This window comes from Pithys albifrons, chromosome 10 (genome assembly GCF_047495875.1).
Source record: "Pithys albifrons albifrons isolate INPA30051 chromosome 10, PitAlb_v1, whole genome shotgun sequence".
In the NCBI taxonomy this organism is placed as follows: domain Eukaryota; kingdom Metazoa; phylum Chordata; class Aves; order Passeriformes; family Thamnophilidae; genus Pithys; species Pithys albifrons.
In genome coordinates this window covers 29,246,722-29,268,487 of record NC_092467.1, presented here as the reverse complement: position 1 = coordinate 29,268,487, position 21,766 = coordinate 29,246,722, and the positions used below count along the sequence as shown (strand labels likewise).

General features: G+C 41.6%; 1 long non-coding RNA gene across 4 annotated transcripts in view; it reads right to left on the bottom strand.

Moving 5' to 3' along the window:
- Positions 1 to 21,766, bottom strand: part of LOC139676393 (uncharacterized) — a 236,635-nt gene that overhangs the window by 94,819 nt on the left and 120,050 nt on the right. The window contains exon 4 of one of the 4 annotated variants that reach the window (XR_011698647.1): positions 4,753 to 5,086. The exons of the other annotated variants lie outside the window; for them this stretch is intronic. This is a non-coding gene — a long non-coding RNA (uncharacterized lncRNA). Of the gene's footprint in view, positions 1 to 4,752; positions 5,087 to 21,766 lie in introns of those variants that run through there. 4 annotated transcript variants of the gene reach the window in all.

The window sequence follows — 21,766 nt, the reverse complement described above, 5'->3', positions numbered from 1 at the left end:
TTTTAGAAATGCATTTATGGAGTCTGTTGTCTGGGATATAGAAGCTCCATCTTTCCTACACTACATATTATCAAATATTATTAACAGGGTCCAAAGCATGGAAGACTGACTTTGCAACTGAGAAAAACCTTCCACCAGTCAAACCAGACACTATTAAGCATCTGCACTGTGCTCATAATCTGCTTTGTATCTGTCTCAAGTGCCTCTTGCAAGTGGAGGACAGGAAGCTACAACTGACAGCAGCTGAACGAGCTGCCACCATAGCTCAGGTGACAACAGCTTACAACTTTTGGTCACACAGATCCCACATCTGCATGGGCTCCATTGATGCCATACACTGTTGTGGTGCTGCCTGCCATTGTGGTGACATCTTTGGGAAAGGGATGGTTTTCTGACAAGTGGTTGTGACGGAAGAGAAGAGCCCTGGCTATGTGTGGTCTCCCTCCTTGTCTCTGAGTGCTCAGCTCGGTCCTGTCCTGGCTCCTTGCTCAGAACTGACCGGAGTGTGGTCTATCTTCCCCATTTCCTTTGGAAAGGAGAGGACCACAGGTCATTTACTGAGATCCCTTGGCATAGACAGGTTTCAGACATGGGGTAGGACCCTCACCACGCTGAATCATTGCTGTCGTCTATGCATCGTCAGTTCTGCTGGAATCAGATAAGGGAAAGTCGTTATAAGGATTTATCTACAAAGAAAACAAAAAGAAATCACAAATCCAATGCTGCACAATGGGTAGCATGGAAAATACACTGCCCTGAGCCAACTGAATATTTGAGCTGTTATTTAGTGTTCTTTTTGTGTTTAGAATTGTGCATGTTCAGGCGTCTGGCCCTGGACACTGAACAACTTATGCAATTCAACCCCCAGCACTGCTCAGGACATTCTTTTTGGTTTACAAGGAATCTTTATTGAAGCAGTACACAACGATAAGCATTAATAGAAAGGACATTCCTCACCCATAACTCTAAAGAGAAGCCATTAATTCCCTTTGCAGAAATGTGTGCAATGTGAATTCCTGGAAGGGCGAGGCAGGAGTGAGAAAGGTCTGTGAGATAAAAACCTGGGGGAACAGTGTCACAAATAAAATGTAAGCTGTATATTGCACTATTCAGATTTAGAGAAGCAATGTGTCTTGGTGAAAAGAAGCACTGGTCAGCCACTACTAGGAGTGTCTGCAATTGGATTAATCCATCCTCAGCTAATGTCCTATGTACTGATCCCCACAGATGCTGCTGACATAGTCAACCCATTCTCTTCTTTGCTTCTTGTCCTCTGTTATGTCCCAGCTCTGTGCTCCTGGGTCTCAGACCTGTCTGTCATGCTGCTGCCCTCTCCTGTTGGATGGGTTGAGGTTGACCATAACCATCCTTCAGTGGGCATAGAATACAAGGAGATCAAGAACTGGAAATGCTGGCAAATGTGGCATGGTGGGAATGAGAATATTGTTCCTGCATCAATTTGCTACTCTTAGAAGGAAAACCACTTCTGCAAGTCATGCTAAGAGTGCTATTCCTGAAGTGTTGATGGGTAGCCATTCATAGGGTTAATCCCAGGCTGTGGACATAAGGATGAGTGCTCCAGGACCTCTTGCCATCACTCTGTGACAGCCAGTCCATGGGGCACTGAGCCCAGCACCAAGAGCAGGAAGCAAAGAGAGGCAATTAACCATAGCCTCAGATAAGAGTAAAATATTCCATCTGCCTTTGTGTTAATGGCATTGATCTAAGCCAGAGACACAATGATTTTCAGTGCAAAAGTTTACGGGCATAATCTGTGTTTGCTGGTGGAAATGGCTCTCTGTACTTGAGAGTGGGAGCACACCATGTTGGTGCAGTTTATCTTCTGGTGAGTTAAAGACTTCAAGGAGATTGCTTTAACGAGAGGTTAATAAACTTCACAGTTGTCTGCAATATTTTATTGGAGGTTAGGGAGACTGCTCAAACATCTGGTCGGAAGAATAAACAAACAGCTTTGCCACGTAGGTTATAGCTGAGCCACAAATTTTGGGAAGGAGGTGATCGATGGACTTCAATGACACTCTGAAGGAGCAAGATGGCTCCTAAAGTGGGACTTATAAGGCAACTAAAAGGATGAGGAGAGTGCAGAGCCTCCTCAATCTGGCTCTCTCCATTGCATTCATACTTTAATATTGCATCCCAGAGGGGTGATGAGGTTGGTGGTGGTTGTTTTTCAGAATAAACATTCTGGCTCAGGAGCAATCACTAATACAGCAGAGATCTGGGAAAGTATACCTCTGTAAACAGCATTTTATAGCTGTGAAAGGAACTCTGTGTACCAAGAATCCTCTGTCTGTATTCGAGTGTACCCTGCTCATAGAAACAAATCAATAGGGAATTTTTCTCACTTGGAAGAAAATATTCAGTAGACTCCATTTGCACAATACATTTCATATAATCCACGTTTCCCTGGAATGAAGAAGCAGAATATAAGCTGTGGTAGGAAAGGAAGAGAAATCAAAGGAGGAGTCATGTGGATAACTTAATGGAATACATTTAAAAATTAAAAAAAAAGTTTTCAGCTTTGCTACCAGTCACAAAATAGAAAGTTTAAAATGTAGATCCTGCCTGCCACAAATTTTCAGTTTGTTATTGCAAGAACATTGCACAAATATATATCTATATAGATATAGATATCTTTATATCTACAGAAACACAGACATTTAACACTGAAAAAATGTGTGTCATACAAAAGAAACAGTGAAATACTCAGGGTGCAAAGGTGCTGGTGATATTATCTCTTATGCAAGTGCCAGCTCTGCCAGCAGCTGGGAACCTGAGCTCCATGGGGGTTTGAGGTCTACAGAAGAAGCCCATATGAGTAACCTGATAACACAGCATGGGCAGGAATGATTTTCACTGTACAAAGGAGAATTTTATGGTCATCTCCCTTGAAGGACTGGTGGGAGTTGGAAACTGAACTGCTATTTGTGTCTTTGAAAACCTCTCCTGTAATATTTAGACAGAACATTGATGGGGTTTAAAGAAACCAACGGAAAACAGGTGAAGGTGAAACCTGTTTTAATCTAATGCTGTCCAAGGATAGGGAACTCTGTCATTTGAATATGAAAAAAATAAGCATTTACATGTAGGCCAGCATTCCTTTAATTAAATTGACCTTACCTGTGGTCAGGGCTGCAGAGGAGTCCCCTCGTTGTTTGGTGAGCCCAACAAACTTACCCTGAACTTCAAAGTTTAGCATTCTTCTTGTGTTAAAGAACAAATGGTATTACCATTAAAAACCCCTGCATTTCTCCTTGCAAGGGTGAGTTTTCACACTGCTGTAGCAGAATCCAGACAAGCAAAGTCCTTTCTTATTGTAGACATTTTATCTTTAAATAGCTTTCATAACATGCAGTAATCTTATTATGCTAGGTAGATTGTTTTTGCAAAGAAAACAAGGTTTTTTTCTTGTAAAAGACTGCTCTTTCAGAGAAAGACTGCTTTTTTTCCTAAGGAAAAAACAAGAGTCATGCTGTGGCAGCAAGCCCTTCAGGAATTTTGGGGCTGATTCATTCTTCTGATTGACTTTAGTGCCGGGGGCCTTGTGTCTCCTGCAGCTCCCCATTGCATGTGGACATCACCTCCTTGGGCCTTGTAGAGGGCTTTCTCCAGTGCTCAGAGACACAAAGGTCTTTGCTCTCTATCCCAGGAGAGGAGGAGGTGGCAATCATCCATTCTGGGTGAATGTCAACCCCATGGGTTTAGATGTCTATCTCAAAAGATTTCTGAAAATTTAACAATTGCCTTAATAACAGGAAGTCAGGAGCTGGCAAATTACCATTCTTATAATCAGAGAAGTTATGTTTTGGCAGTGATAGCTAATTTCCACATCTCATTAAAGCAATGTGACTTACGAATTTGTTTTTAAGACTGTTTTTCTTTTAAAGTTTACTAGAGTAGATGCCCCCTTTTATGAGACATCAACCCATTTCATCTGAGCAGTTTGGATTGAAGTGGGTTTATTCAAAGTGGCTGGATAAACATGGTGTCAGTCCTGTATCCCTCTGATACCAGTCTCTTACTGGAAAAGATGTGAAACACGTCACTTCCACGGCGTGTTACTGGGCTCAGCTCTGAGTCGGCACAGGGACTGTCCCGGGAGCTCTTTTACCACACACATCCCTGCATTGTTTTTTCCCCAGACGAAGCTCAACGTTTTGATGTTGGTGGGACTGAAAGGTCACCAAAAGGATAAACACAGGCTTATGTTATCAGGTTCCGGGCATGGACCTGACCACTGCACAGTGCAATAGGTGGCTGCACCTGGCACAGGTGCCAGCCCATATCCCATCTGTGCAACAGTGATATTTTGTGACCAGTACCAGAAATAATAATGTCAATCATAGTGTAACAGAATCCTAGAGTGTCTTGGGTTGGAAAGGACCTTAAAGATCACCTTATTCCAACCTCTGACATGGGCAGGGACACCTTCCACTAGACCAGGTTGCTCAGAGCCCCATCCAACCTGACCTGAACACTTCCAGGGATGGGGCATCCACAACTTCTCTGGGCAACTTGTGCTGTGGCTCACCACTAGTTCAATCCTTTCCCACACGTAGGGCAGTTTAAAGGTAATTCAGGTCTACAGAGACCTTTCTCCTTCCTTTATTGGAAAAGTAGCTACCTACGAAGGCACAAGAAGTAATCTTGTAGAAAGAAAATGTTTAATAAAGTGGGTTTATTGAGGTCATCATGATTTTTCCCCACAGCAATTCTCCTCAGTGGAAGTCCATTCTTCTTCCTACCTGGTGCAACCCTTCCAACCAGGGAACTGAGAGATTTAGTGGGCAGCAAAAGCCCTGCACAGCTCACAGGGTGTTTGCAAAGCCAGCTCAAAGGCCTGTGCAGAGACACAACAGTGATAAAACAGAAGAAAGGGTGATGCAAAGGCTGTGTTACCAAAGGTGTGGGTCAAAATGATTCCACAACAACATTTACACACACTTTCTGGAACACAGCTTTTGAAGGGGCAAGGCTGAATTTTTACTGAATTTTGACTGGAGGCTTCTGTTCTGTGTTTCTTTGGTATGGCCCCAGAATCAATGGTCTGGCCTGGAGCCTCTTCCTGCAAAACAGGAGGACAAAAAAAAAAAGCATAATGTTCATCCAAACAGGGGCTTTATCCTTTGTGTTATGTTTAAAAATAAGTAAAGACCAGGCACGTGTCTCATGACTTCTATAACATGATCTGAAACAAAAAAGTTTGGGCTGAGCAGTCTAGAAGGAAAGAGAAAATCCTGAAAAATCAAACTTCTCCAGTTTTATATATGAACTACACAGGCTAGCAGAGAAAGGAGCCTGGTCTCTGAGTCTATCACCTTTTGCTAGACAATATATTGACTGCACAACGTCGTAAAATATCCTGTTTGGTTTATCTTGGGTGGAGCAATCAAGGAAGGAAAATCACAATAGCTCTCCTCCCTTTATCAAAATAGTCTGTGCTTATCTAACAATCAAGGATAAATTAATAATAGGGATCCTTAGGGATTTGGGCTGCTGCTGGAAGCCAATGTGTGACATGGCGAATATGCATGTTTGAACATCGTCCAAGCATTTAACACCCTCCAATTTGGACAACGTGTCTGTGTTGCATTGCTCCAACTAGTTCCTGTGTAGCCACATCAAATATATAAACAGTCTTTTATAAGCAGTCTTTTTTTTTTTTGAAAGCCTCTTCTGCCTCTCAAACTCATTTTTTATAGCTCTCACATCCTCCACCACTCTCCTCCCATAGAATATCCATCACCATCCAGCTCTGCAGCCTCCCACAGCCCCCAGAGCAGACAGGGATTATTCAGGGTTATTTGTAGCTGATACCATCTGACCCTAATTCACTATGAAGTTGTAACTTGTATTTGGTCAAAGGTTAGATCTGATGATCTTGGAGGTCTTCTGCAACCTTAATAATTGTGTGATTGTATGAACTTGCCCACTGCCTTCTCCAGGATGTCAGGCAGAGGAGTGGAGGTGACTGAGCCTTGCATTATACAGCAACAGCCACACATGGGTGTCAGTGTTGGTAGGGCAACAGCACCCCAAGAAGGAGAAATGGAAAAAAAATAAAGCATATTTTCTCATGATTGATGCGCCTGATATGAAATATTTGTTCTACATTTCCTTTGGGATGTATTTTTGGTTCGAAATCTGTGATACCAGTTGATAATGAGTTACACATTTATTTTGAAACAGCGCAGACCAACACTAATTGGAAGCACGTTCTGTTTGACGAAGCAGGTACAAGAACTCTGAAATATTCACTGTCATTTAACAGGCTTCTGCAATGATATTAATCAAAGCACTTTTTCTAAGCTAGAAAAGTCAATGCAGCAGTGATCAGGTATGATACAGAGTAAAGCAACAATTAACCAGGATCAGCCAAGGAGATTTTCTATTCTCGGACTGTTATGTTTTCATTAAAAAATAAATAAAATAAAATAAAAAAATTAAAAAGCTTTCAGCTGGGACTAGTAAATTTTTCATTGCCAGATGAAAACTTCTAGTGACTTCAGGAAATGTCAGGTTTTTTCCCCTCACAGAAAGCAGGTATTTTTTTCTTTTTTTTTTTAAACTTATAACTCTTATAAGAGACTAGTTTTTACATGTGTTCTTTCTGTGCTCTCTGGTGTTGCATTTACAGATATTAACTCGTGCTGGGACCCAAAGGCAAACATGTGAGATGGAAGGAGAGAACTGTATCCCATTCAAAGATGCAGAAATGGGGAAGGAAGGAGGTTCCGGCAGCTGCTGCTCCAAAGCCGGAGCAGCTGAAAGCCTGACAACACTGTTCTCACCATCATCATTTGCATTACATTACCCTGCATGGTCACACAAGAAAGGCTGAGATGGTGCAGCATAAAGACATGTGAGGAGATAATTCCATCTCTTGGGACAGGATTTAATGTTATCCATATCAGGTCTGTGGTGACAGTCACAATGCAGAAAAATAACTAAAATTTATGGGCAGAAAGTGACACACAAGGACAGCCCTTGAGATGGCACAATAAGGGTAGTGACAGCACTGTGCTAAAAGTATACTCAGCCCTTGAAATTTTAAAGTCCTGAGAATCTAGATTTTTTTTTTTTTTTTTTTTTTTTTGTGGCAGAGGGTTTTGCCTTTTATTGCTCTGCTGTTTATATAGATAAATGGATAGAAAAGACACACATGAGTGTGGAGGATGCAGGAGTCTTTTCCATGGTGGAAATGGGTTCAGAGAATTACTCAATAAGCATTACTGCAGGCAGCAACAGCTGCACTGAAAATCAGGTTGCTATGACAAAAGTGAGGAAATGACCAGAATAAGACTTTTGGTGGCAGACCTTACAATCACATCCCTGACACTCCAAGCTGTTTATGTGCATTGAAGTTACCCATCCATGTCAGAGAAATGTGTTTTTTGTGGTGGAATTCAATGCGGGGAATCATCTGCTCATTTCAAAGCCACAGCTGGGTTTTTCCTATTGCCACATCTTGCCAAATACTTGTGAAAAAAAAAAGTAAAAGGGTGTTCTCAAACAGATTTATCTTAATTTTGTTTCTTACTTCTAATTCCAGCCATGGGCTGATTTTGTGTACCTGGCAATTGTTGCTTTGCAATCTAATAAGTTGCTGTTGAGTGTGTTCACAATTGGCTGGAGGCATTTCAATCATGCTCTTGCAGAAGAGTTCAGCAAAGTTTCACTCAGGTAGTCAATCCAGCACAAAACTTTTTACCTGGCTAAGTTACAAAAAGGGCCTTTTCCCTACACTATGAGGAGATTTAATAAACCAATGAAACCTTTCACCATACAAGTTGGAGGAAGGAGCCAACAGAGAGGTACTTAAGGAGTAGCTAGGGCAGAATACAAGGGCACAAACACACATGCAGGGATATTCAGTAAACAGGGAAAAAACTGCAGAGGCATGGTTAGATCCTGGTGGATCTGGGATGAGAGCTCCACTGACTGTAAAAAAACCCAGGTTGCTTGGTACTGCTGGGCTGGCTCCAGGCCTTGGAGAAACACAGAGTGATCTCCAACGAGGAAAATTTCCACAAAACAGCGTTGTGAGGACATCCTGCGTTGGCTCCACCGCATTTTTTTCCAAGAAAAGCAGCCAGCAGCCCAAACCAAACCCCAAACAACGCAGACCTCAGAAACATAAATAAAAACAAGCAGGAGAAAGAAGCCTTCGGAAATTTGGGAAGGCAGGGAAAGGAGCAGCCCAGCGGAAGGCACCACAGGACTTGAAGAAGTCCAGTCTGCTGTTTGTTCATGGTAAATGCAATGAAACTATCCCTAGGAGAAAGATATTTGGCTAGCACAACAATGTTCCTGTTTGCCAAAATGGAAGGTTTCATGTGGACTTCATCACCAGACAGCAGTAATTTTCCATTCAAAAGCAAATGAGGAGATTGACCATGATGGTGTAAGTCCTTCCTGAAGAAACAAGGCGTTGTGCATTCCCAGTCCTTTGGACAATGGATGCAAGTCCATGGGTTAGAATACCTATTTCCAGACACCATGAAAAGACACTCCAAACAAAGGCACCTCTCAACGTGACACAAGTGGCAGTGAACACACAACTCTACGTGCAGCTGACATCAGAAAAAAACCATTTTCCAAGAAAAACAGCACAGGCTCAAGTACTGTGCCTTTAAATAATAAGTTCTTCTCTTCCAGATGATTTTAATAAGCCCAGGCACATGTGTTGTAACCCCTTGATGCAGTACAATATGAATAACCAAATAAAAGATCTCTCCAGATTTTAAGATTTACTGTTTGCGATGGGAAAAGGCCAACCAGATGACATCATTATACTTCAAATATGAAATACTGCCAAGTTTGGTAATACAAAACTAGAGAAATTGATCCTCTATGTTTTGCAGAAAAACGATTTTTTGATTTGGGGGTGACTTTTTCTCTTGTTATTTATGTAACTAAAATGTTCATGTTGAGCAAATCTGAATTTTACTTAAAACTAAAGCCAGAGCACCTTATCTTACAGGTTATTTGTTTTTGGCCATCTGCGGGGCTGGAAATAATTGAGTTTGACAATTTATGGGTTAAAGAGTCAATGGATTGTGTTGGATAATTCACAAAGAGCTACATTCTAGCTCAGGCAAAACAGTATTGGCTTGGGTGGGAGTCTGCCTGATGAGGATGTCAGGATCTTGGTCCCTGTCTGGAAGATGCTGCTTTGTTTGCCTCTAAGGAACTAAAATCCATACGTGTGTAGCAATAACACCCTTTTCATCTCAGACATCTGGATTTCTGGAAGTATAAAGCCATGATAATACTATATTACATTTACATGTCATCTTTCTTCAGAGGATCTGCATCTTCTCATGCCTTGTGGCTATTTCAAACACCCTCTTAAATGAGGTCCACTGGATACTGTTCAGCCCACTGCAGAGCTAAACAGATTGAGTCCCTGAGAGGTTAAGCCACTTGCCCAAGACTGCAAAGTGATTCACAGGCAGAGCTGAAACTGAAAACCACAAAGCTCTTTTCCCACACCCCTGCACACCACTTCTTTTAGACTGTTTGTGGATGATGTGAATAATAACAGTTGCAAAGTTTTCTACTGCAGACAACTCCAGTGTTTGTTGTTGTTTTTTTTTTAAATCAAATGCTTACTCAGAACCTTTTCTGCTGCAGAAAAGGATTCTGAAATTGCATGTTGCAGCAATGCTTGCAGACAAATCCAATCCCTTAAGGCCAGGAAAATGTGCTATTTTTACAGCACACATAAGTATATTTATTAAAGCAGCCATATATACATGGAATTATGTTGGAACTATTTGCTTCAGAGAGGAAGCTCCAAGTGAAACTCACATGGTTCACCCATCACAACAAAACGAGTCTTAAAGCTCAGTGCTGTGACAGCTTCACTGCATTATATACCATGGCTGACCCTTAAATCCTCCATCCTTGCTGCTGCTGCACGAGCTGCTCCACTCTGCAGCTGACACCAGGAGGGGAGACACAGCAGGTCCTGCTCATCTTGGAAACCTGCAGACCACAAACAGTGCTGCAAAGTCAGTTTTCCTTGTTGACATCCATTGCCAACGGGTAAATGTCCTCGTGGTGAAAAATTGTTACCTCAACACCGAGGAAGGGTTGGTCTGAGGTGACCTCCTTTGGCAGGACCGTGAACTCCATCCTGTTGTGGAGGTGATAATAAGGGTCTGGTGGACGTGGCACTGGGAAGAGTGCCTGGAGCATGCCCACAGCTTGGCAGCAGCGAAGAGAAGCAAAGAACGAGGCCAGAATAAGCACAGGAACTGAGAAACTCCGAAGGGAAGTTCTTGAGGCCAAGAGCTGGTTGGGAACAGTATTTGGCTCTCCAAGCTAGAGGAGCCTTTCCAGCTCTTTGATTCCTGGTGTGTTGGGGGAAATGGGACTTCATAGCTTCACATGGAAGAAACGTCCCACATCACCACCAGCTCTGATTCCAGCCAGGCATTCCTTTTCCCACCAGCCAAACACAGAAAGAAAAGAGTGGGGAGGGGAAAAAAACCAGTGCTAAGCCCTGAATTTTGGCGAGCTGCTTCAGCCAAAAAAAGGTTGAAAGCCTCTCTGGTTGCAGTGAAAACCACTGTTGGAACTGCGGGTGAGTTCAAACCCGGGAAGGTTTTTGTAAGACCAATTGTGAGGGGATTTGGGGTGGTGCAGTTCACACACCTCATCAGGGTTGGCAGGAGCTGGTCCAGTGTTAGTCACACCAGCTGGCATGGAGACATGTAGGGAACCTGTGTGTGATGCTGCATCACTCTCTAAGATCCACTCAATCTTAGAAGCTGGTTTGCCTGAAGCTCATGACTCAGGGACTTTGGGTGACCCAAAGAGCTTTCTGTTATCAAAACCATTCTTGAGGGGTTAAGGTTCAGGGATGACCAGCTCTAGGCATGGAAAGAAGGACAAATATTTGCTGCCTATTTTTTTAATGGATTTTTTTCCTGCCCAGACACATGGACGTGCTCCACAGATCTCATAGCAGATGGAGATCTGGGGTTGGAGATGCAGAAAATCTCTGCTGCTGCACTCCTTGTGCACTCCCAGGTTTTCTGCTAGTCAGGTTGTTGGTAGATATGGGATTTTGACAAGTTAACCAACAGCCACATGCTTTAACCAGAATGTGAAAGCAATTAGCTACTTCACAACACACAGAATCTATGGAGGGTTGGGCAGAAACCTCCCCATGAGTCAAAAGAGTCAGGAAAATGTAAAATCCTGAATTCATCTAAATGAACTGGAACACAATGCCAGAAAGTAGAAACTAAAGAATTAAAACACAACAGCAATTAGTAGAAGGTCTGTACATTAAGAGCCATCAGGGCCACGTTCTGCCCCACAGCTTTATTTTTAACAGGATGTGTAGAGGAAGGAGAGTGGGTTTGCTGACATGACATGCCACACTGGGAAGGGCCATCAGAGGTGAGATGGACCAACCGTCCCAAAGAGGGGAACATGAAGGAGCTGCACCAAATCCCCTCAGAGGAATGCACTGTTCCTTTCCAATAGCAGGTTCTTCATTCGTTCTCCTTCTACGTGGACATGGATCATATACATCCCAGCGTGCTCCACGAAAACCATGAGCTTGCCTTCAAGTGCTGCCCAAACCAAAACACAGCAGGGAAAATGAAGGAAGGAAAGGCAGGACAATCCAGCAACCCAAGCCAAGGTCCTCACGCACCTAAATTCTCTGTGCCACTAAGGGAGGGTAAACCTTAGGATAAATGACTCAGGGACCACCATGGGAGAGTGTTTACAACCAGGAGGATGCTCCTATTTACCATTACATTTTTGTCTATAACAACTTTCAGATTAATTTTATTTTGCAAATAATCATGGCTGGTTGCCCAACTTTGAACTTTGGTCGGGTGGTGCTCTGCATTTCAGCAGAATCCTTGAATTTAGTGGTGTCCAACTAAAACATGTAATGTGGTCAGAAATGTGTTTTCCCTGTTTTAAGAGGAGCAGCAGAAGGAAACTTGGAGGAGCTTCTGTTCTCTCTTTTTTTTCCTCTCTATTGGATGACTTGAAAAATGAAAGAGAATCTGTTTCTGTGTGAATGTATCCCTTTGGACTATTTTTGAAACACAATATTTAGAGCTGTGCAAAGAATGGACTGGGGGTTTTTTGTTTTGTTCGGGTTTTTTTTTTCCTTTTAATTTGTCTGCCAAATGAGACAAATCAGGAAAAAACGTTCATTTCAGATTGACTAATCTATTTTTTATGACTGCAAATGAATGATTCTGTTTCATTTTCACATTTGGATTGTTATTTTCTTAGCCTTTAGAAAAGAGTTGGGGTTGTTTGTTCAGGGGAAAAAAATTTCTAATAGAAGAGGGAAAAATCTGTTGAAATAAGACAAATGAAATATATGAAAGTTATTTGACTTTCTCACTGGTTTGCAGGTGAAACTATATGGAAGTTGCCTGACTAATTTATTATCTCAAAAGAACATTTTATGAAATATTATTTTCCAACAAAACTCCAGTAGATTTCCAATAATGAGGAGATGAATGTGGCATTGTTTTCAAGATAAATGCACCACTTTAGAATTAATAAAATAACACAAAACAACTTTTTAGTATTTCCTTAACTAGTGATGTCAAAATATTGAAACCACACATTCAGGGCTGGGTAGTGAACCTCCAGCAAGATCTCACCAGCTTGAAACAAAAACATGGCCTGAGTGCAAAACCTTTCTGCAATTCAATTTCCTTTTTAGGGCACACACAAATCAGTTACAGATGCAGCAACATCTCCTCATCTTTCAGGTGTGGAGCTGTGACTGATTTGGATATTCATAGCCCACCTTGACTGCAAAGAAGTCCAACACTTGAGGCTCAGTATAATCATTTGTCTCTCTTGACATTATTCCTGCTTGTTGTCCAAGCAATGCACTTTGGAAAAAAAATGAGGGGAAACTGATATAGACCCTCCTAACATTCTTGAAATCAAATAACGATGTGCACTGAACTGCCACCAACTTGCCAAAGGATTTCTTGGAGATCCCTGACACAAGCCATGTCCCAGATGCCTCTTAATTTTCCCTCAACACATCACAGCCCAAAGTGGGCTGTTCTGTATCCTTCCCATCAGGGTACTTAGGAGAAAGAATGAGTCCTCTTGACATTTTTAAGAGGCTAGAATAGGATTTGGTGAAGCAAGGCAGGTTTTTGATGAAACCCGGCCCCAGTCACCAGGGGAGTGCCTTTGAGGAGTGAAAATGCCAGAAACTTTTCTCCAAATTATCTCTACTCCAGCATCCAAACCCCTGTCAAAGTATCAATGTTCTGGAACATCATTCGCTGCGTGAGGTTGGAGTTAAATCTTTCCAACACGTTCTTCCTGTTGGCAGTTGCACACAGCCAGAAATGAATATCTGGAGAGCCCATATGAAGAAGAGAACCACAATTGGTGTTAATTTGGAAGTGTTAGATTTTAGGGTCCATGAGATTAAACTCCCCTAAATGCACCTCAGTTGCAGCACCAAATCAACGCAGCACTTTCTGTGAGGTGAGTGAAGTCGAGGAATTTGAACTAGGAATCATGAAGACACCAAGACACCAAAAAACACATAAGTGGCTAAAATAATAAAACTCTTTTTCCACATTATTTCAGTGAGTATTTTAACGGAATTTTGGATTAAATTCAGCTAGAGCTTGGAAATGTTTTTGGATGTTTTACTATCTTAACCATATGTCAGTACTTCAGTCCTTCTCAGTTAGATTTAGGTTGCTCACAAACCAGTAAAAAGTCCAATCAAGTGTGTCCGGAAAGGGACAAATCCAGCAGTATGTGACCAACACAGCCCTTTTTAGTTCCATTTTTTAATTTAACTTCCTGCTGTGCTAATACAATTATTGTTCATGCACACAGAGTCTTTATTTTAGGGAAGTCTTGGAATGTATTGAAAACAGAGTCCTCATCTTCTCCCCAAGAAAACATTTATGCTCATTTTATGGTTGGGGAGTTGTTCAAATGCCCATGCAATGCATCCAAGGGAGGATGGTGTGTGGGAAGAGCAAGCCCAGCTGCTCGAGGAAAGTCTCCCTGAGGGCAAGCTTGGCACTTCTCCCAGCAGCATTTTTTGGGGAGGTTCAGTGGAGCACCTGACAAACAGCACCCATGCCTTCTGGCTGGACCAGCCAGCCAGCAGTGGCTGCAGCAGAGTCTCATGAATGATGCTGGTGGGGCAAGGTGCTCCAGGCACCCCCAGCTGACCACCCTGCTTTGGCCATGGGCTGTGCAAATTGGTATGGAGGGGACAGGGTAGGTGGCAGAAATGCACAGCCCTCACCTCCCCCAGAGTGACTTTCCAGTTTGGAAAAAAGAGAAGAGACTCCCTTTGATTTTTTTTTTTTTTGTGTCTTCCTGGGCTACTCTGGCACAGTTTCCCTTTGCTTTAACTCTCCTTTTCAATCTACAATAAATTAATGTTGCTACTACTATTATTAAAATGACGTTTGAGCAGCCCAGGGAGGCTATTTAAGAGGAGCTGGCAACATCCTGAGTCTCACACAACCTTTTACCCTCACATCTGTGTGTTTTCATCAGCCGAATTAAGAGTGAGTGGAAATACTCACACAATTACAAGCCTTTATGTATGAAATGACCAGTTGAATACCCATGTCAGTGAGTCCTGTGCCAATTAGCTGAGGCACAGCAGAGTGGTTCCAGCTCATCCACACTGCACACAGCACTTCATCGTCTCAGCCTTTCCCCTCTAATAAGGGGTTGTGATTTGGTTGCATAGTTTGGTCTCAATTTGTAAACAGAACATGTTGCCACATGAAAATCTGGTTGTGATCTTTCCACATGGTTTGGGGGGCACAACATTTCATTCCTAAGCAAGGGGATGAGGAGAAATTTTTCTGGCAGGTCATGAACATCTAAACCTCTTTGTGTGTGCAGTGGAGTGATGACCTAATGCTCCCAGCAGCACCATGATGAGGAGGACCTGAGCCCATCTGCCTTGGCATCAATGGCAAAGAGTCACCAGGTCCTTCAGCTGCATCCAAGTTTCAAGTGAAGCACATCCAGCCTGCTTTGCTACTCCTCACAGAGCAGTTGGCATCTACTTCACAAAGGATTCCACCCAGCACAGCCCCTGTTCCCTCTCTCCCAGAAGTGTTGCAATAAAAAATAATAAATCCCTCACTAAAAAAAATATTTATGGAGCTTCTAGGCCTCCATAGGATCTCTGTCCCCTAATTGCCCCCTCATGGCTACTGTTCATCTAACACTTTCTTGTGCACTTGGAGGCACAGGGTTGTGAAGCACCTTGTCATTGCCTGTCCTCAGACACATCGTCTCTAAGGATGACACAATCAGGAAGCTCAAACTTGGCTGCTGGAAAAGCTGGAAAGGGTTCAGCTGCTTCCTGCACAATGACCACTACATCACAGCAAGTGTGCTACGAGACATGTTCCAGAGCAACTGCTTTGCTCTGGGAGGCAACAGAACATCTTCCAGTCTGCAAAGCTCAACACAATCCCTTTGCTCCCTTTGACATTGCTTTCCTGCCTTTTTGCAAGACTCATTCCCCAATATCTCTGTACTTGCCAAATATGCTGTGACTCATGTCCTTCCCAGGTACAGTGAAGTTGTGAATTCCCCTCAGACATCACAGTGGTTCTCATGTTTTGATGCTCTCCTGCTTCAGTAGCCTTAGCAGGGTTTGACAAGCGTAGTTACTGACGTGAGGAGCAGAACAGATGTTTTGCTTTGTTGTGGGTTTTTTTTTTCCCCAGCAATGATGTGATTTCTACAGAATAACCCAATGAAAAACCAAAATCCTTCCAAATCTCAGAGCACTAACCTGCACCTTTAGGAGTGTGTGGCTTTCCCTTTAACCCACTAGTAGCCAGAAAAATAAATATGTAAAGGAAACACAGGTATAACTGGCTGATGTGATGAATGAGCCAGGTCTTTGTCAATGGCTTCACTTCCCTGCTCTTTAACTATACACAAGGGAGACTTGCACATGGTGGAGAGATTCATGGGGTCCCTCATGAATCAATGCAGAGGAATAGGAATATTTAAGGTGTGATGGCTACTGTAGGGTCTAGTTGAGGTCCTTTAGTTTCCTGTTTCTCTTTACTCGTGCTAAGGATTGCCAGCTCGGATTTTGACACCAGCAAACGCTGGATGAGGTGAAACACACAGTTTGGGGTCAAGGGGCAGGCTGAGTGCTGGAGAAAGCTTTGTGCCTCATCAGTCCAAATTGTGCTGGAAGAAATTGAATCAACTTTTCTAAACCACAGAAAATGACACAAGGACACAGTGGCATCTCTTTGTGATGACTGAAGTGAAAGCAAAAAGAACAAAGTCTGAGACTTAGTAGGAACAAAATATAATGAAGCAATAAGTCCTGCTCTTCTTTGTGTGCAGCTATAACTTGTGTGTGTGATTATACAGGTGACAGAAGATATATTGGGCTGTGACTGCTAAACTGATGTAATGCATGAATATGTAACAACACAGTTGAAATTTATGACCCCAGAGTAGGATGAAGCCTCTCAGATGTCTCAGATGTCATTTTATCTGCTGTAAGTAAGTTCCTTTGTTCTACTCCTGCAGTTTTTCAATACCTATCAATCCAAAAGGGTATTCAACAAGGAAATTTAAGGTGGAATCATGGCTTTCCAATCTAATTGTAAAGTTCTATTAATTGCTTCTTGGAGGTCCAACTGGTGATTATTTCTTGAATTTGTTTCAGCATGAAACAAAGCTAAAATTGCATTTCCTATCAGAAAAGTTTCTGAAGGTGACACCAGGGCATCAGGTGATGATGAGAGGAGGAGGGACTTTTCTGTCTCAGGAACTTGAAGGGGTACCACAGTCTAGCAGCTGTGATCCCTCTAGGAAAATGTCTGAGCTCTCTTGTCCTGTTGGCTTTCCTCTGCAAACAGAGTGGGAAAGAGCCCTTCTTTACAATTTGTCTCCTGTTTCTTTTTCATGGGATGAATGGATATGAAAATACAAGGCTTACCACCAAGAATGGATCTACATTCAGGCTCTCTCAAATAATCTCAGGTTTCGACAAGAATACAGATAGTTGAGCATTGCTGTTTGAAAAGGACCACATTTTCAAACAAAATCACTTCAACAAAATCACTTCACTTTTATTTCCATGCTTAAAAACTCAGGCCAGGTTTCTCAGATAAACCGAGCAGCTGAGTTATATTCCCAAGCAGGGAAGATGTTGTTACTGAATTATGTCTTGCCAAACAGTGTCCAGTCTTGCAACCTCTGGGCTAAATGAACAAGGATTTCCATGGAAAATGACCTAGTTTTCTTCTCTCCCTGAGCTTACTGTAGAGCTGTCCATTGGAAGACACAGTGCTGGGAAAATACTACAAAAAAGGTTCCCAGGAATACTCATTTTAATGCCTTATTGAATGCACTGTAACTGGTCTTATGTTCTTTTTAAGTCTCTCTTTCCAGTAATAAACACATTTACTGACAAGAACAATTACAGAAGCAACAAATTAATGGAAAGATATTTTATAACACAAGTATTTCTATTGGAAACTTGGCACTAAGTGGCGTGTTCCTTTGATCATGGAATGAAAGCATATTACACTCCCCTGTAAATCTAATGGCTAATAAAAACAAAACAAAACAAAAAGATGGTATTTGAATATTGATAAGAAAAAATTAATGGCTTAACAGCTATGTTTTTCCGTGATTATTCCAGATAAGGAAAAAAAAGATAAATTTCAATGGATGAATTATTTGATTGGTGCTACTTGTGTGTGATGAAGAGACTTCCTGGGGCAGGACCAGTGTGTGTTGAGCATATCTGTGACCCCACCACAACTGACAACTCAGGCAACAGTGTGTAGTGATGGGGAATACAAAGGGATGGGAGATGAACCCCTGCTGAACGCTGGTTATTCAGCATCAGACACATAAGGAGGGCTTGGCTTCTGCTGTGTAAGGACTCCTGCATTAGTCAGTGTGTCTCCATGGATTCAGATGGAAATGGGGCTGTTTATGGTAATTACAACAAATCATGTGAATAGGGAAAAAAAGATCCCACTGAACTAACAAAATAACCCAATTATCGTCATCAGCATAAAGAATAAAAACTAAGACTTAACACCTTAGAAATATTCCTAAGGGCAAACCAGACAATTTTATTAATATGGACACAGTGATGACTTCTCAAAAAAAAACCCAAACCCAAAGCTGAAACAAAATCTAAACTCTATAATTAAATTTGAACAGGGCTAAAGTATTTTAAAATCTGCCCCATCTCTGCACTATAATAAAAAATTGGCAAAATCACCACTGAAATCTGCATAGTTGTTGTATCAGAAATTATTGAACACAACTGGTTAATCCCTAGAACTGCAAGAGTAAAAAGAGAGGTACCTATTTGTTTTGATAGGAAACACCTCAATTAAAGGTTTTCTGACTTAACTTTTCTTATGCAGGGCTAATCAGATCTCTGCATTAAATCAAAGAGAGGAAATGGGAAAGAGAAAACAAAAAAAGGCCAGTACTTTCTGCTGTTCAAAATGCCATAGCAACTTAGCTGGGCAGATGGAAATTATCCATAGGAAAAACTGTTTGATCACCAGTGATAGGGTGAAAAATCTGGCAATAAGCAACAGGGGAATGGATGTTCCTGCCTTGTTTTCAGATACCACTGAACTCCTCTGTGAGTAGCTCATCAGGCTGCTCAGCAACAGAAATGGTCCAGATCTAAGTTACAAATCCTGCCCAACACAGCTGGTGATGAAGTGCAGTGGTTGAGAGGGAGGGTAAGGAACTATTCACTCGGGCAATTTAAGCTTTTCTCCTTTTCTTATTTGAAAACTGCCTCTCCTCAGACATAACAAAAGTGAAGAGAGGTTAGGCCTACTAATTTCCAAGGGCATGTGTCCAGAGATTCCAAGGAACGTGTAACACTACCCTGTGAGCTCCACTTCTTAGAGTCAACCATTTTTCATGAAACATGTTGAGACTTTTCAAGTGCTTCATTTTTTGTTAGTGGAAAATAATCTTTCAGCTTAATAGGCTGGCTTTTCAAACACTTAGGCCTGATCTGAAAACCTGCCAGTATTTTCTCTCTTAGCAGATAAGTAGATGCTTTTCTTCAGTATTTATCCTTCATATCTTTCCCCTGACCTGGTGGCATATGAAGTGGTGTGCAGAAAAATGTGAAACTAGAGGGAAATTAGACACTACTTTTGTGACAAACTAAAAGTATTATATGCCCACCTTTTATTTTCTGAGACTGACAATTGAAGGTGCAGTGGTTTTTCTGCTATTGTCTGTCCAGAATCTCCCCCTCTGCAAGCCTGGGCAATATAAATCTCATTAAACCAGTTTTCTAGTCATTTTTTTGTGATGTAAAGCTGGGACTGCCAGGTAATTCCTAGGGACTGTACACAAAGCCTTTAACCTTTTTACCTCCACCAGATGCTCTTAAACTGCTTTAGAATCATCTTAAAATGTCTTGTGCATATAAGAGGAAAAGGGCACAATCCTGAAGCAGAATTTGTGCATGATCCCACTGTTTTCCAAAGGGAACTGATACAGAAAACTGATGCATCATTTAGGCCCTACTTAATTTCCTCAGGTTTCCCTAAGATTACCTGAGACTTTTACTTCCCCCCTTCTACTTCTCCTTCACCAAGGTATGTGATTGTCCAAAGTTTGGGGCTTTGTGGCAGGGAGATCTTCAGAAGTGGAGTCAAAGAAGTTCCCACAAAGAACCCAACAACTATCAGGATGATGTGGATGGCTACATTTCTTTCCAATATTTGGATAAACTCTCATTCAATTTACTTTTTTAGCTTTCTTTACAATGCAGTGATTTGGAAAACAGAACAATGTGTGTTACCAGCAACATCTGAAAACAGAGATTGAGCAATAAGAGCATTATAGGACTTGATTTCAAGAGAATGCATGCAGCAATTATTCCAGGCTGCATTAAATTACAAAAATTGAGAAAAGCTGTGACCTAGATATTTCTTCTCTTGAAATATTTTTCATTTCAAGCATCTCCTTTTTTTTTTTCTTTTTTTTTCCCCCTCAGCATCCATTTTGTAAAGAAAGAGGTATTATTTTGTTGGTAGGGTTTATATGTTTGCAAGCCCATTACGCTTTATTAACAGGTTGCAGGGGATAGTTAAACACAACAGAGACATATGTAGTCCCAGCAGAGCAGAGAAACAGATTTTGAAACAAAGATACCCTGCAAACCATTGGGAGTTATAGAAAACAGACAGGAGAGTTATTTAAGTGAGGAAATCTGATATGGATCGAGTGCTGGAATTGAAAGGCTGAAAAGCTCAAAGAGCAAAATTTGAGCATGAAATGTTATCTGTGCAGGAGGGGATTAGCTAGGAACTGAATTATATTAAAGCACACTCTATGCTAAGGAAAAGTTCTGATACATATCTTTTATTTTATAGCAAAAGAAGTCACTCCTCATAGATTTAGTACTCAAAAAGCAGTATCATACACAACAAATTAAGGAATAGCTCCATATATTGAGAATAGATTTTTTCATTGTAATTGAATGCTTTAGAAAGGAAGAAATGGACAAAATTTAATAGCCTTTCAAAATAATGTGTAAAATGGAATGAAAAGTATCTAACACAAGGACATTATAAATGGGATAATTACTCTGCATCCGTATTGGCTTGGAAAACTGTGTGGTGAGTCATATTTTATTTTTTTAATCTGTTCCTAAATAGTATTTAGCAACATAGGCCTAAATTCATCTGTGGATTAATCACTACAAGACTAATGACTGCTGACTTAAAAATTTCAGTAAATTGTAATTTACTGAAATGTTACTCATGTCTACAATAAAGTCAAGTATTCACTGTCGAGTATTCACAAATTTCTTTGCCTGAGCTGCTTAATCAGAAATCATTAATAGCTCTCTTCTAAGTTCTGCATCCTGTTAAAACAGTTTGGCAAATCCTTAATAGCATCATCACAGTTCAAATGCAATTTTCCCTGGGGTTTTATTGCCTCTTTGAAGTATGAAGTGGTCAAAACACAACTCTCTGCATCACACCTTGCAAGATCAAGGTTCAGCAGAAATATTGTCGTGTATTTGAGATGAAGACATTCAGATGGGGGCTCTGAGAGAGGCTTCAAGCCAGGCAAGCAGCACTTCTCTCCCAGAGCTAAATGTGTTCTTGGCTGCTCCCTCTGAGGCTCAGGGCAGCCCACACTGCAGCTCCTTCACACCACGGGCACAGTGATAGACAGAGTTTCCCCATCTGCCTCTTTGGACAAGAGGGGAAGGCAGAAGAGCTAATCCTTGAAGATTTAATCCAGAAACTGGATTTCCTTACAGCCTATCCCAGCCTAAGGAAGCCCTTATCAGTGACAGCAAGAGAAATTGATTCCAAAAAGCAGATTATTGCAAGAGACAATTATGATTTACACAGAAACCCAGCCCTTAAAAACAACTGTCTTTCTTAAAAATCACAGGTAAGAGGAGAAGGATGCCAAAGGACCAACAATATTCCAAGAGGAAGCATTGTCCTTGTGCCACCAGGATTACCCAGAAGGTGGGAAGACATCTGCAAGCTGCTGAGCTATATGTGATTGTGACCTGCTGTGATTTGCACTGGGAAGAATAAAAAAATCATCCTATAAAGCTGATTTCTTGAGATCAGAAGATCCAAGCCCTGTGCCCACAGCTCCCCCAGACCTCGGCAGCTGAAGTAAGAAATATTTTCCTACATCCTGGATAATGGCTTTACCCTCTCAAAAT